Here is a 14898-nt window from a genome sequence, read left to right as displayed (position 1 = left end):
GAAATAAAGAAATAAAAAGATACATAGATTGGAAAAAATGAGAAGTTCTACTTATTAATATACAACATGAATGTCTATAGAAAACCCTACGCAATCTTAAACAACTGAGAATTTATGAGTGAATTTAGCTACGGCTTAGGACACAAGGTCAATATGTAAAATATCTATTGTTTACACAAAATCCATTCGTTAAAAATTTTAAAAAGCAAACTAATTAGGAATAAACTTAACAGTATATATGAAAGATGTCCACCTTGAAAACTATAAAACATTGTCCAATAAATGAAAGGTCTAAAAATAAATTGAGAAATATACTGGGTTCATGGATTGGAAGGCTTAATGTTAAGATCTTTATTTTCCTCAAATTGACCTATATTCACAATTCTAATAAAAATTTCAAGCAACTTTATTTTTAGAACTTGATAAATTCTAAATTTTATACTGAAATTGTAAAAACTAGAAAAACCAAAATGATTCTGAAAAAGAACAAAGCTGGAAAAATCACAATGCTTAATTTCAACACAAATATAGACAAAGCAATCAAGATAATATGGTATTACAATCAAGATAGAGCAATGAAACAATAGCAAGTTTAGAACTAGATCCACACTTTCACAGTCAACTCATTTTCAACAAAGGCATCATGGCAATTGTACTTTCAACAAACAGTGCTAGAACAATTAGAATTAGTTAAATACACAGGAAAAAATGAACCCTGCCATCTATTCTAAATCTCACCCCAAAATTAAATTTAGTGGAATCATAGATCTAAATGTAAAACCTAAAACTAGAAGAAAACAGGATAAGTTAAAGGAAAAGAAAGATTATTTAGCGAAGTTATAAAAAGCACTAATTATTAGAGCAACACTGATAAATTAACCATCAAAGTTAAGTCTTTTAAAGAATCTCATAAAAAGATGTTAAGAAAATAAAAAGCAAAACCATGAACTATAAGGAAATGTTCATTCCCTATGTATGACAAAAGGACTTGGATACAACTACATGAAGAACTTATATAAATCATTTATAAAGAGACACTCCAACTAAAAAAAATGCTCAAAAGATGTTAGTAGAAGTCATAAAAGAAGCTATAAAGACTCAGTAACTATACAGGGATGGGCAAAAGTAGGTTCACAGTTGCGAGTACATGAAAAAGTTTATTCTTGTATTATTATTATTGTATTACATATTAACCTACTTTTGCCCACCACCGTATGAAATGGTATTAGAGAAACACAAATTAAAATCACAGTGAGACACCACTTCATACCCACATGAATTAAAATAAAAAGTGAGTGAAAGCAACTAGGTGGTGGAAATGTAAAATGGCATAACCATTTTAAGAAAAGGTTTCACAGTTTCTTAGAAATCTGAACATGTGTATCCTAGAAAATCCACTCATTTATTTACCCAAAAGATAGAAATATATGCCACGAAAAGGCTTTCCAGTGGCAGTTCTCCTGAGGAGAAGGCCTGTAGGCAGCAGCAATGGCACCTACGTTTAAGGGCAAGATCCTATAGCCCCACTTCCACAGGGATGACAGGATCCCACAGCCCCACTTCCACAAGGATGGCTTGATCCTACGCCTTGCCACACTGTTTAACCAGCCCACAGGAGATATGCAGACATAAGGCACAGCAAGCCAAAGTGTGCAGAGTTTCCCCTTGCCCTGTGTCCAAACCCCATCTGGCCCATAGTGAGATGCCCCACGGTGAGGTACCACACAAAATGCCAGCTGGCAGGGGCTTCGGCTCCAAGAAGTTAACCTTCAGCAAAAGGTGCCCTGGATCATTGGGATCTCGGTGGATTAGAGGAGGAGGGACAAGTCCACCCAGTCCCTGCAGTTGAACGTGTAGTGGCTGAGGGAGTACTGTTCCGCTCACCCTCTTTCCCAGGAAGCTCTTCACCCCCAAGAAGGCAGACAGCTCTCTTTCCCAGGAAGCTCTTCACCCCCAAGAAGGCAGACAGCTCTGCTGAAGAACTCAAGAGGCCACCTAACTGGCACCACCAGTCATACTCATATGGAACATCTACAAGAAGGAGAAAGCCAGGGTCATCGCCAAGGAGGAGGAGAGCTTTTCAGGGCCTTGGCCAGCTTTCTCATGGTCTGCACCAATACCTGAATCTTTGGCATCCAGGCTAAAAGAGTCCAGGAAGCTGTAGAACAGGATTTTGAGAAGAAAAAATAAAGTCCTTTTGGCTTCTTGGGATATTTAAGAAAAAAAAAAGACTTGTACAAGAATGTTCATAGCAACTTTATTCAAAATGGCCAAAAACTAGACATAACCCATGGGCTCCTCAATAGCAGGATGAATAAATTTTGGTATATCCATACAATGAATACTTCTCAAAGTTTAGTATATCAATACAATGACATACTACTCAGCAATAAAAAGGAATGAACTACTAATGCATTCAACGTTATGAATAAATCACAAAACATACTGAGTGAATAATTAATATACAAAATTGTATATACTTTAAATGTCTATAGAAACTAATCATTGGTGAAAAATAAGAATTACTTTCATCTAGGAGATGGGGAAAGTGATTAAATGGAAAAAAAGAATGAAGACATTTTCCAGGATAAGGGTATAACGTCCTACATATCTTGATATGGTGCTGGGATTCACAGGTGTGTTAATTTAGTCAGGCCCATCAATGGTACACTTAACATTCTCTACTCCATTGTATGTAAATCTTACCTCAATAAAATAGGGGTTTCTAGCAAAGATGGGGTTTAAAAGGGCCAGAATTACAATCCACCTTAAACAACTAGAAAGCAAAACATAAAATATAAACAACAGTTTTCAAACATTGATCAGAAAAACAGTGCAGGACTGTAATTCCCTAGAGAAGTGAAATAAGCTAAGCCCCACACTGTGCCAACCAATTGTCTCAAGGCAGATTCTAGGTCATAACAAAGAGGCGGAACCCAAAACGGAGCCTGAATATCTCAGTGAACTAAGAAGACTAAGATCAGAATTCAGAGAGGCCAGAGATACAAGATTTGGTCAGGATAGAGTATAATACAGGAGAGAACTGTACAGAGAAAGAGCTCTGGAAATCTGCTTAGGAGTTCCCTCAACATCATGGCTACTGATTCGTCCATGTGTGGATGAACTATCTTAAGGCCAGTGGTTCCAATGATTTTACATCTAACAGCAAGAAACAAGGATGAATCTCTAAAAGGAATTTACATGAGGAAAGCTTAAACAAAGTTATCCACTTGCACTCCACTTTGATTGCATGTGGCTACTGCTGTGGGCAAAACATCTGAGAAAAGCAGGCCAAGAAAAGACAATAGGTGGAAAGGCAATCCATGGAAATGTGGTTCTTCACAAATGTAGATCACACAAGCAGTTCAAAAACAAAACAAAACAGAATTAGTGCTTCCTCCTCCCTTATCCTGTTTCAGTGGTTCTCACATTTGAGCCTGCCTTGGAATCACCCAAAGCACTTGAAACACAGATTGCTGGCTCCACCACCAGAGTTTCTGATTTAAAAGGTCTGGAGCCAGCCCATTACTTGTGTTTCCCACATGTTCCCAGGTAACACTGATGTCGCTGGTCTGAGGAGTACACTCAGAGAACTACTACCGCACTCTGTTCCTGGAAACATACCACTTTCAGAAGACTGTAATTACTTTATTTAAACAAAGGTCCATTCCAAAACTGTTATGACTTTCAACCCAAAAACAAGAATAAAATGAACAATAGAAGATGCTCATATTTTAAGCAGTTTCATTGTTCATCTCACAATAACCTGAATTGAGTAAACTGATGTTGACAAAAAAAAAATGTTAACTGCATGTGAGCCAATTTTGACTGTCATTTTTAAGAAAATGGTCATGCTTGATATTTTCTTCTTTAGCTTTAAAAAATAATTTTAAATTTTATTCCCTCAATATGAAAGACTTTTTTTAAAATTGATTTTAGAGAGAGGAAGAGGTAGGAGAAAAGAGAGAACTTTGATTTGTTATTCCACTTATTGATAGTTCACTGCTTACTTCTTATATGTGCCCTGACCAGAGATCAAACCTGCCACCTAGGTATATTGGGATGACACTCTAACTAACTGAGCTACCCAGCCAGAGTTGAAAGATTTCTTAAACTAGATCCATATGGTATAAATTATAAAGGGGGCCATGACAAATTTTACATTAAAAAATTTAAACATCTTCTTTAAAGGACACCACAAAAAAGTAAAAAAGTAAGCCACAGTCTAGGCAAAATCTTTTCAATACGTATGGTCAATAAAGAGTGAATATTCAAACATCTAAAAAATATCTATAAATCTAAAAAAAGAAAAGATGATCCACTAGAAAAAATGGGTAAAGAGATGAATAAGCAAGTCGCAGAAAAGCTAAGAAAATGTCTTAGACATATGAAAGACTGTGATACATATATGCAAAGAGACACATTAAAAACTTCACAAATTCATTGTTTACAATGAAAATTAAAAATAATTTAAATATCTGTTAATAGAAGAATAGCCAAATAAATTGTGGTATATTTATGCAATCAAATACTATTAAGCAATAAAAATTAATTAACTGGAGCTATACAAATCAAAATGAATGAATCTCATAGTTAAAAGAAAAAAGTAAGAATTAAAAAGGCATATAACTTGATATAATTAGTATAAAGAGTACTGTGTATTGCTTACTAATATAACTGTATGTAGAAAGGTACAAAGAAATGGCATGGGGTGATACATTCCAAATTTAGCAATATGATTACTTCTGCAGGGGAAAAAGGGGTGAAATCAGAAAGGGAAAGGGTTTCTGCTGACTTGCAAAAATCTAGTTGTTTAATCTGAAAGTCAAGTACACTAGTATTTATTGTATTATTCTTTATGTCTTTTTGTATGTCTTAGAAAGTCAGAGCATATATTTTAAAGATTTTATTTTCTTTCAGAATGATTGAGTGATTTTAAAAACAAGGGCCCAAAGATAAAATTTAAATAAAGAATTCATGTAGTTAATATAGTCAAGCCAACCCAACTGCTAAAGGAAGGAAGAATTTACTGTGATTGTTACCATAAAATGTGGAAGTTGTCTTTTTAAAGCATTGCTTTTTCTCAGAACACTATTTTTCAGTTCTTCCAAAACTCCTCTGAACTGTGTCTTCCACATTTACACAGAATACACTGTTAATAAGCTAATTATTACCTCTTCCACATTTTAAAAGAGATAAGCAATATTTTATATTTATTTTCAGAAATGGACTGCAACTCTGAAAGTATGTACAAAGAGTATCTGAACTATATTTTTAAAGTATCCAAAAACACTTTTAAAGATAAATAAGGCTAAAATTCAATTAGAGTGCCAGTTCATAGAATTCTTATTAGAACCTGAACACTAAAGGATACAATGTGTTGTGGCAAAAAAAACGTAATCAACACTTAAGACATAATACAAGGTCCACCACTTCCAGGAAGTCTTCCCCAGCCATTTCAGACCCTAGTGATTTTCCCTTTTATCAACAATTGTTGGAGTACCTGAACCACTCACTGATTCTGGCTCTTCTTAATAAGGATCTGTTTTTGTCTTTTCTTTCTGTTAGAATTAACTTCTTTGGGGGGGGGGGGGCGGTCACAGGATATGTTGTCTTTCCCTTCTTCACTTCTCCATTAACACCCCTAAGAAGGTCTGAATAAGTAGGTATATTCTCACCTGAATTGAGTAGCAGGACTAAGGCCCAGGGTTCAGAATGGCAAGCCTGTAGGCTGAACCCAACTCTGCCCTTGGCCAGCTGAATGACAGGGTAATTTCCTCTCACTGTGTCCGTAAAATGAAAAATATACACTTGACTCTTCAACAACACATGGTTTAGGGGGTGCAATCTTCCCACACAGTCAAAACTAGTGAATAACTATATACTGACTGGTAACATTCTCATAAAATTGTTTTAAAAAGCAAAGTGAATGATGGTTAAAATGCATGTATGATAGTACCTGATTAATAGGCTCAAGAACTGTTATTTTTGCCACTACTAGTTCTATTACAGCTATGCTATTACACTGCAATTTATTTAAAGGGAAGGAATGAGTCTTGTAACCACATAATTCCTAATTTTGTGCTCTTGTACCCAATTTTATTAGTTTAAGCATTATATTGAGTAATGTCCTCCGTGACACTCAATTCGTAAGCTTGACTCCACATGCGGTTCTGGTATAACTAGAAAAACAATTAGTTATTTTGTGCCCAAATGTTCACTTTTCTAGACAAGGGTAATTGTTTACTTAACAAAAGCTTCCATCATAACTGCTGTTATTAAAGTCTGCACTGACCTTGTATCAGTGATGTGCCTACTGAAATTACTTTGTATAATTCAAATATATTTTGTAAAATCATAAAGACATTTTCATACATCTACTACATTCATCCACTACTAGATTCTTCTAAAACACATATTCCCTGCCGCTAAAACAGAATGTAAATAAACTGTTCATTTGATCATTATTCCCCCATGTCAAGTATATTTGCAACACTTTGGTATTGAGCAATTATAGACTTATAACATTCTGTGGAAAGCTCCTTTGTGATTAAAATATATTTTAAAGCAAATTAAGAGTAAGTTTAAATAAGTGACTGTGGGATTCTTATGGCTCTCTGACCAAACATGATCCTGCAGATTTTAATTTAGAACAGTTTGACACGGCACTACCTGCTGAAAGCATTATTTGATCTGAGTAGATATGCAAACATTCAACAACAAAAAAGCATGTGTCAATAATTCATAGGTGTAGAGTCAACTTTCTTGGGTAAGGAAAGTGTATCTTTTATTTTTTTTCCTATATCCCAAGACACTTTTTTGCTCTGTGGAAATCTTTCCCTCTTTAGTCTGCCAGTACATACATCACCTGTTACAATCACGTGTTCTGCTGACTTCAGTTTTAGGCCATTAAGACCAGGCGGCCAGCTAGCTCTATGTGCAAGTCACTAAACCATAAGACAGCAATCAGTTTGGAAATTCATCTCTCGCTGCAACCCCAGTAATCTTAACCCTCAAATCACCTTCAAGTAGATGAATGAGATGTTCCTAACCTTACCCTGAAAACTCTATCCAGGCAGGTAACATGTTTCTTAGACTCTGTTCATGTTGGGACACAAGCTGAGATCCCAACACCCTTCTGGCCCAACTTACCCTACTTGTAGGGCTAACTACACTGGCATTTCTGCCTTCCTTGCTGTGTTAAATTCCCTTCACCCACTAACTCCAAAATCTATATTGACACAGAAATAGCCAATTAGCTGGGGCTACGATCACTTTGAGACAAAGGTCTATAGCTGTAACATACACTGTCAATCAGAAATCTAGATGATAAATAGCTACAGTGAGCACATAAACAGGAAATTCAATTATTTGTTGTTACTTTAAAATAAAACTTTACCCACCAAACTGTGACCTTAAGTCATTAGAAACTGAAGTCAGTGATAAACTACATTTTTTTCCATTTTCAAGTGTCATTTTTTAATTTGAGAATTCTAACATTTCACTCCAGGAATCCAGCTCAGATGACTATTCTGTCAGAAAACAGCCTTGCAGCACAAGGAAATTAACTGACCAATTAATTTATGAATCTGAATTATAAAAAAGAACAATTCATGAATTTGCCAGCCATACCTTTCTTCTGTTCAAAAAACTGGGAAGCATGTCACTGTGCTTTTTAATAGTTACACCACATCAGAAACATAAACATGATGGTAATTCATTCATTTACTCAACAAGTAGTTTTTGATCACCAGCTATGTCCAGAAGTAATAGAAACAGGTGAATTCTTGAGTTCACAGTGTTTACATTCTACTAGGGGGGGGGGAGTCATAAAATAAGTAAGTAAAATATTTGTATGCAAATTGTGATAAGCACAGCTGAAAACACTAATTCAGGTTAAGATGGAAAGAGAAGGGATTTGATGCAACTTTAAATACAATACTCAAGAAAGGCCTCAATGAGCAGATGACTCTTGAGCAAAGATGCAAAAGGAGGGAAGGAAGCACATTTGGCTGAGGTGGAAGAATGTGAAAGAGCAGGCCAAGGAAAGGGGAGGTGACAGGCCTGAGGCTGGGCTGTTATCTACAGAGCACTTTCCCCAGCACCTTCTTACTTGACCCCCATAATAACGCTGTATTTTAGGGTAGTTATTATGTAGATGGTACAGATGAGGGTCTGAGGCTCAGCTGTGTTACTACCTACCCAATGTCACACAGTAAGCAGTAGTGCTCACCCCTTAACCTAGGTGTTACGGCTCAGTCTAGTTTTTTCCACTGCACCAACCAGCACACTGCTCTGTCCAGTTTTGTGTGCTGCAAATTGTCAGAAGCAACAGATTAAACCAGACTGTCACTAAGGGTGGCTATAATGCTGATGGGTCTGGAGATATCACGTGGAACTGCTGAAGAAAAAGAAGAGCTGGAGGAACACCACATTTGAAAGGCTGCCAGACAGAAGAGGGAGAGAGGTGTTCAACATTTCTCCAGAAGCAGCAACCAACACATGGAAGTTACACAGAGAAACATTTCCAGCACATAGATGAATAAGACATCCAGTGATAAGAGCTGGCCAACAATGGAATGGGCTATCTTGTCAAGTTATAAAACTCCAGTTACTGGAGTTACTTGAGGAAAGGCTGAATGGCCATCAATCTGAGATTCAGACAGACTTCAGCACTTCAATACAGTGAAGGCTACATGGACTGACCAATGTCTTTTCCAAGTCTGAATCCGTGATTATACAAGCAGTCGGCAATATATCAAGGCAGCTAAAAGTTCCAGCTGTGAAGTCAGACAGCTTGGTTAAAATGCAGTCTCTACCACTTATAAGACATGTACACTTAATCTCTATAAACCTCAGTTTGCTTATATGAAAAATGAGAAAAATAATATAAGCTTCTTCTTAGGGGCTATGGTGAGGATTAAAGGAAAGAACCCATGTAAAGGAATTAACATGGTTCCTGGCACACAGGAAAAGCTCAGTAAAATTTAGCTTATACAGATATGTATATTTGGGACCATGAGTATAAAATGTATATGTGTATACACATACACATAAAATGCGTGCAAATTTGTTTCCCTATGTTCAATGTCACCAAAGCTGAGTTCTTACAGCATAGTAAATTACAACATGATAAAACTAACCATAATAGTAATAATAAACACTTAAAACAGTCAACATCTTGGCCTAATTACTGCATATTTTGTCTCTCTTTATTAGGAGGAAATATGCAGAAAAGTTTATCTTTTAAATATTTGAGGAACCAATTTAAAACTTATGAAAGAAAAATCAACATTTTCTTAATTGAAACAACTATTAAAAACTCAGAGCCTTTCAGCATAAGAAAGAATACCTAATAGTCTGCACCTGTATCTAATGTGTGTATACACATACACTCTCTCTTTCTATTTTAAAATTAGGGAGCTAAGCTGGAAAGCCCAGAGTTACTTTTAAATGCTGTTTTTTAACTTTTATTTATTTTCAGAGAGAGGAGAAGGGAGGGAGAAAGAGGAAGTAAAACTTCCATGGGTTGCCTCTCCTACACCCCCAACTGGGGACCTGGCCTGCAACCCGGGCATGAGCTCCAACAAGGAACTGAACTGGTGACCCTTCTCTTTGCAGGATGATGCTCAACCAGCCAAGCTATGCTGCTCAGGGCTAAGTTATTTCTTGATAAGCAAAATGATTCCAGATATTTCTTATCAGGGTCCAGTATTGTATGCATAGGTGTCTCTATTAATAGAAAATGAAAGAGAAATAACTATAGAAAGATATGCTGGAATCTGGAGATTCTTCTAGATGGCAGAAAATGAGTTACAAATTTAGGTAGCTTTGTCATCACTCTTTTGTCATTCTGGATAAACTGACATTTATTATTTATTGGGAAAACATTCAAAAATGGATCTGAATGATAAAAGAAAGCCTCCACTTTAGGAAAAAAACATAGACAATGTCACTATATGTTATTTCTGCAGCAGGGTGCTCAATGTTTTTATTTATTTATTTATTTTTATTTTTTTATAATGATTACATATTCAAATTTTATTTATTTTCTTTTTTTTTATTGTTGTTCAATTACAGTAGCCTGCATTTTCTCCCCACCCCTCCCCAGGCAAACCCACCTCCCTCCCCCGCCTCCATCCTCCCCCTTGGTTTTGTCCATGTGTCCTTTATAATAGTTCCTGAAAACCCCTCTCCCCACTATCCCCTCCCCACTCCCCTCTGGCTATTGTTAGATTGCTCTTAACTTCAATGTCTCTGGTTATATTTTGTTTGCTTTTTTCTTTTGTTGATTATGTTCCAGTTATAATGAGATCATATGGTATTTGTCCCTCACCGCCTGGCTTATTTCACTTAGCTAGAAAGTCAGAGTATGATACATTATAGAAAAGGAAAACATTACTTTCAATAACAGTATTTGTATGATACAACAATGTATGTATGAACTTATACCAATCATCGTGGCTAATCCTCCCAATAACCCTGTGACATAACTGCTATTGTCCATTCTTTTTGAATATGCAAATACATATTCAAGGAATAATCTGCTCAAAGTCACATAGTAAGAAATAATGATATGCTTTGATTCTAAAACCTTTTATGTTTCTCTATTGTCTGTCATATGGATACATTAAATTGCTATGTTTTGGCACAGATAATCTATTTTAGCAGATTTCAAGCACAATAAAATTTATTTAGCACCAAAACTAGGTTGAATATATGTCATGGACTCTCAAGAGCTTGGTGTCAGCAGGGGTGATCCAATCTGTCCCCAGTGACAGAATCAGGAGTCCAACTCAGTCTCCACAGACATTACAATACTGAAAATTTGATTACCTAATGATCCATTCTTAGAAACTCCTTCCTGACATGCTAATAACTTCTTCATATTAATCCCAAGTCCACCCTTGAGAGGAAAACAGTATGAAGTTCACTTTGCCAAATCACTCACCAACGACTGGAAGTGAGCAATCATGCTCTGCCCCGGTAAAATCCCCCAGACCATTTCTCATAATGTCATAATATTGAGCCCCTTTTCATTGTGACAGCCACCTCTGATTATGCCCTGATTTGTCAAAATCCCTCTTCAGAGAGACACCCAGCAGTAAACCTCTAATTCAGCCATGAACACAGTTACAACTCTTGAACCTTCTCTTAATGCCACCGGAGATGGTATCAAGTTGTTAACAGTCAAGTGGCAATGATGCCTTAGATGGACATAATAGAGAAACAAATTAAACTCTTTTTTTTTTCTTTTACCAAAATTACTCCTAAGCTAGAACTGTGGACACACAACTCTAGCTTCAGATTCTGTTGAGAAACAAAACACTGCCATCCCTCTAGCTTCACTTGGCTCTGCTGCCTATGGACAATGTAGCCACAGACTACTCTTGCCGCTATTCAAAGCTGCTATTCGAAGCAACTACAAGCTCTCACCATTGTGAGCCTTTGTCCAGAATGTTTGCTGTCTGACAGAAACACCGTTCCCCAAGCCCCAGCCTGCAGACTCTCCACTCACCCCTCAAAGCCAGTTCAACTGTCCCTGTCTGAAGTCCTGTAAATTCACCCCTCCTTTCTTCTATTAACTGCTCTCTTATCGACATTTCCACAGCAAGCTGGAACCTGGAACCAATCTTATCCTAAGATAGTACCAAATAGCCATTTAGAGTCTCTCTCCCCTACTAGACAGCAAGTGAGTTCGCAGAGACATGGACTGTGCCTTCATCTTTTATTATTTCTAGCACTGGGTCAGTGGGAAAGATTAAGCCACAATATACACAAATGGCTATAATAAAGGGTTGGAAGTGAAATAGTTCACAGAAAGGAAAGATTAATTCCATCTAAGGGATCACAGAAAGCTTCATGAAGAAGACAGTCTATAAGTGAAGACAGGTGAAATGAAGGTGATGTAATGATAAGGAAAGGAGGGCCTGCTTGGCTATAAGGACAAAGGGACACGCAACATACACACACATAAACACATATATCCAGGCACACTAACACTGAAAGCACTCTTAGATGAAGTATGTTTTTTCCTAGTGATTCCCAGGGAGACAGGAAAAAGTAACTGCATACCAATCAACCCTAAAAACCCCCATCACAAAGCTTTTCAAATATGTCTTAAAGAGACAAGAATAGCACAAGAACTAAGACAACAGGTCTAGGAGCCGAGCATCCTAGCTCCTTACTAGCTTTGTGACCTTAAACAGGTTACTCAACCTATCTATATCTCAGTCTGTCCATCTAAAATGAAAATCAAAATAGTACTAAACTTATAAAGTTTCTGAGGAGATGGAATCAATTAAAGCACGTGACCCCCATGAACCCTATCAGGCACAAAGTAAATACTCAATGCAATGCTTGGGTCCACTTGAGACTAGTATGTGGCCATGATTCAACCCCAGGCCAGTTGTCTCCAAAGTGTGTGTCTCCGCATGGGTCTCACTATAAACCTATTAGGAGCTCAGGAAAAGGGACACGTATGGGTTTATGTGAAAAAAGGGAAAAGTACCTCTGGAACAGGCCTGGAAGATCTGAAAAATGAGTATAAGTCAGAGGCAAAGGGGGCAAAAATTGCACTTCAGATGGGGTGGACAGTAAGAGCAGACAGCAGAAAATAGCATGGGTATTTGTGGGAGAGCACATGGATCTCCTTCACTAAAGAAAAAGATATTCTAGAGAATAAAGGGAAATAATATAGAAAAGGAAAGTTGGGATCTTGAAGGTCAGTCAGAGGACTCTGAATAGACAGATGTGGACAGCTGGAAGCAGGTGTCATCTTCTGAGTGGATGAGTGAATGATCCCAGTGTTTTAGGAAGAGGGTTAATCTGGGTAGAATGGAGCTAAAGGACTAATGACACACACAGTAAACAAGGGCTAGAAGGAGAATGAGGCTGGGGTGCTTTAAGTGTGCACAAAGAATATGGAAAGCTCTGCTCTGAGAGATGTTTATGACATGTCAGGGCTTGCTGTCAAGATTGGAAAGAAGGGCTTCCGGACAAGGTAGAGGCGTAGGTAGACACACTGTGCCTCCTCACACAACCAAAAGAAGGACAACAACAATTTAAAAACAAAAAACAACCAGAACTAACAGAAAATTGAACTGCATGGAAGTCCAACAACCAAGGAGATAAAGAAGAAACATTCATCCAGACTGGTAGGAGGGCTGGAGACAGGCAGCGGGGTGGAGAGGACTCGTAGCAGGGGGCTGGCGGACCCAGCGAGGTGGCGGATTGTGGAGCAAACGGGGCAGGCCAGGCTACAGCTAGCAGACCCTGTGGCCCCACATTCACACATAAATAAACCAGGAGGAACAGCGGGGGAGCGAAACAGACCTCGCAACCCAGGGCTCCAGCACGGGGGAAATAAAGCCTCAAACCTCTGATTGAATACAACCTTGGGGGTTGAGGCAGCAGCAGGAGAAACTCCCAGCCTCACAGGAGAGTTCATTGGAGAGACCCACAGGGGTCTAGAGAGTGCACAAGCCCACCCACTCGGGAATCAGAACCAGAGGGGCCCAGTTTGATTGTGGGTAGCAGAGGGAGTGACTGAAATCCAGCAGAGAGTGGAGCAAGTGCCACTGCTCCCCCTTGGCTCCTCCCCCACATACAGAGTCACAGTGCAGCCACCAGCGTTACCCAGCCCCTGTGAACACCTAAGGCTCCGCTCCTTTACATAACAGGCCTGCCAAGACAAAAAAAATGGACCAAATGAAAGAACAGATCAAAGCTCCAGAAATAATACAACTAAGCAATGAAGAGATAACCAACCTATCAGATACACAGTTCAGAACACTGGTAATCAGGATGAATTGATTGAATTTGGTCATAAATTAGATGAAAACATGAAGGCTATGCTAAGAGAAACAAAGGAAAATGTACAAGGAACCAATAGTGATGGAAAGGAAACTGGGACTCAAATCAACACTGTGGACCAGAAGGAAGAAACAAACATCCAACCAGAAAAGAATGAAGAAACAAGAATTCAAAAAAATGAGGAGAGGTTTAGGACACCTTGAAACGTTCCAACATCCGAATCATAGGAGTGCCAGAAGGAGAAGAGGAGGAACAAAATATTGAAAACTTATTTGAACAAATAATGAAGAACTTCCCTCATCTGGCAAAGGAAATAGACTTCCAGGAAGTCCAGGAAGCTCAGAGAGTCCCAAAGAAGCTGGACCCAAGGAGGAACACACCAAGGCACATCATCATTACATTACCCAAGATTAAGCAGAAGGAGAGAATCTTAGAAGCAGCAAGAGAAAAGGACATAGTTACCTATAAAGGAGTTCCCATAAGACTGTCAGCTGACTTCTCAAAAGAGACCTTCCAGGCAAGAAGGGGCTGGCAAGAAGTATTCCAAGTCATGAAAGGCAAGGACCTACATCCAAGATTGCTCTATCCGGCAAAGCTTTCATTTAGAATGGAAGGGCAGATAAAGTGCTCCCCAGATAAGGTCAAGTTCAAGGAGTTCATCATCACCAAGCCCTTATTATAGGAAATGTTAAAGGGATTTATCTAAGAAAAAGAAGGTAAAAAATATGAACAGTAAAAAGGACAGCAAACTCACAGTTATTAACAACCACACCTAAAACAAAAACAAAAGCAAACTAAGCCAACAACTAGAACAGGAACAGAACCACAGAAATGGAGATCATGTGGAGGGTTATCAACAGGGGAGTGGGAGGGGGAGAGGGGGGGAAAGGTACAGAGAATAAGTAACATAAATGGTAGGTAGAAAATAGACAGGGGGAGGGTAAGAATAGTATAGGAAATGTAGAAGTCAAAGAACTTATAAGTATGACCCATGGACATGAACTATAGGGGGGGGAATGTGGGAGGGGGGGGAATGTGGGAGGGAGGGGGTGGGCAGGATGGAGTGGAGTGAAGGGGGAGAAA

At 38.2% G+C, this 14898-nt stretch overlaps 1 pseudogene; it reads left to right on the top strand.

The window, feature by feature from the left end:
- Window positions 1-1488: 1488 nt before the first annotated feature.
- LOC112319228 (large ribosomal subunit protein eL13-like) lies at window positions 1489-2190 on the top strand (annotated as a pseudogene).
- The last annotated feature ends 12708 nt before the right edge of the window (window positions 2191-14898 follow it).

The sequence above is a fragment of the Desmodus rotundus genome, chromosome 11 (genome assembly GCF_022682495.2).
Source record: "Desmodus rotundus isolate HL8 chromosome 11, HLdesRot8A.1, whole genome shotgun sequence".
In the NCBI taxonomy this organism is placed as follows: Eukaryota; Metazoa; Chordata; class Mammalia; order Chiroptera; family Phyllostomidae; genus Desmodus; species Desmodus rotundus.
The sequence above is the reverse complement of the archived record's forward strand: the minus strand, read 5'-3'. Positions and strand labels throughout refer to the sequence as shown.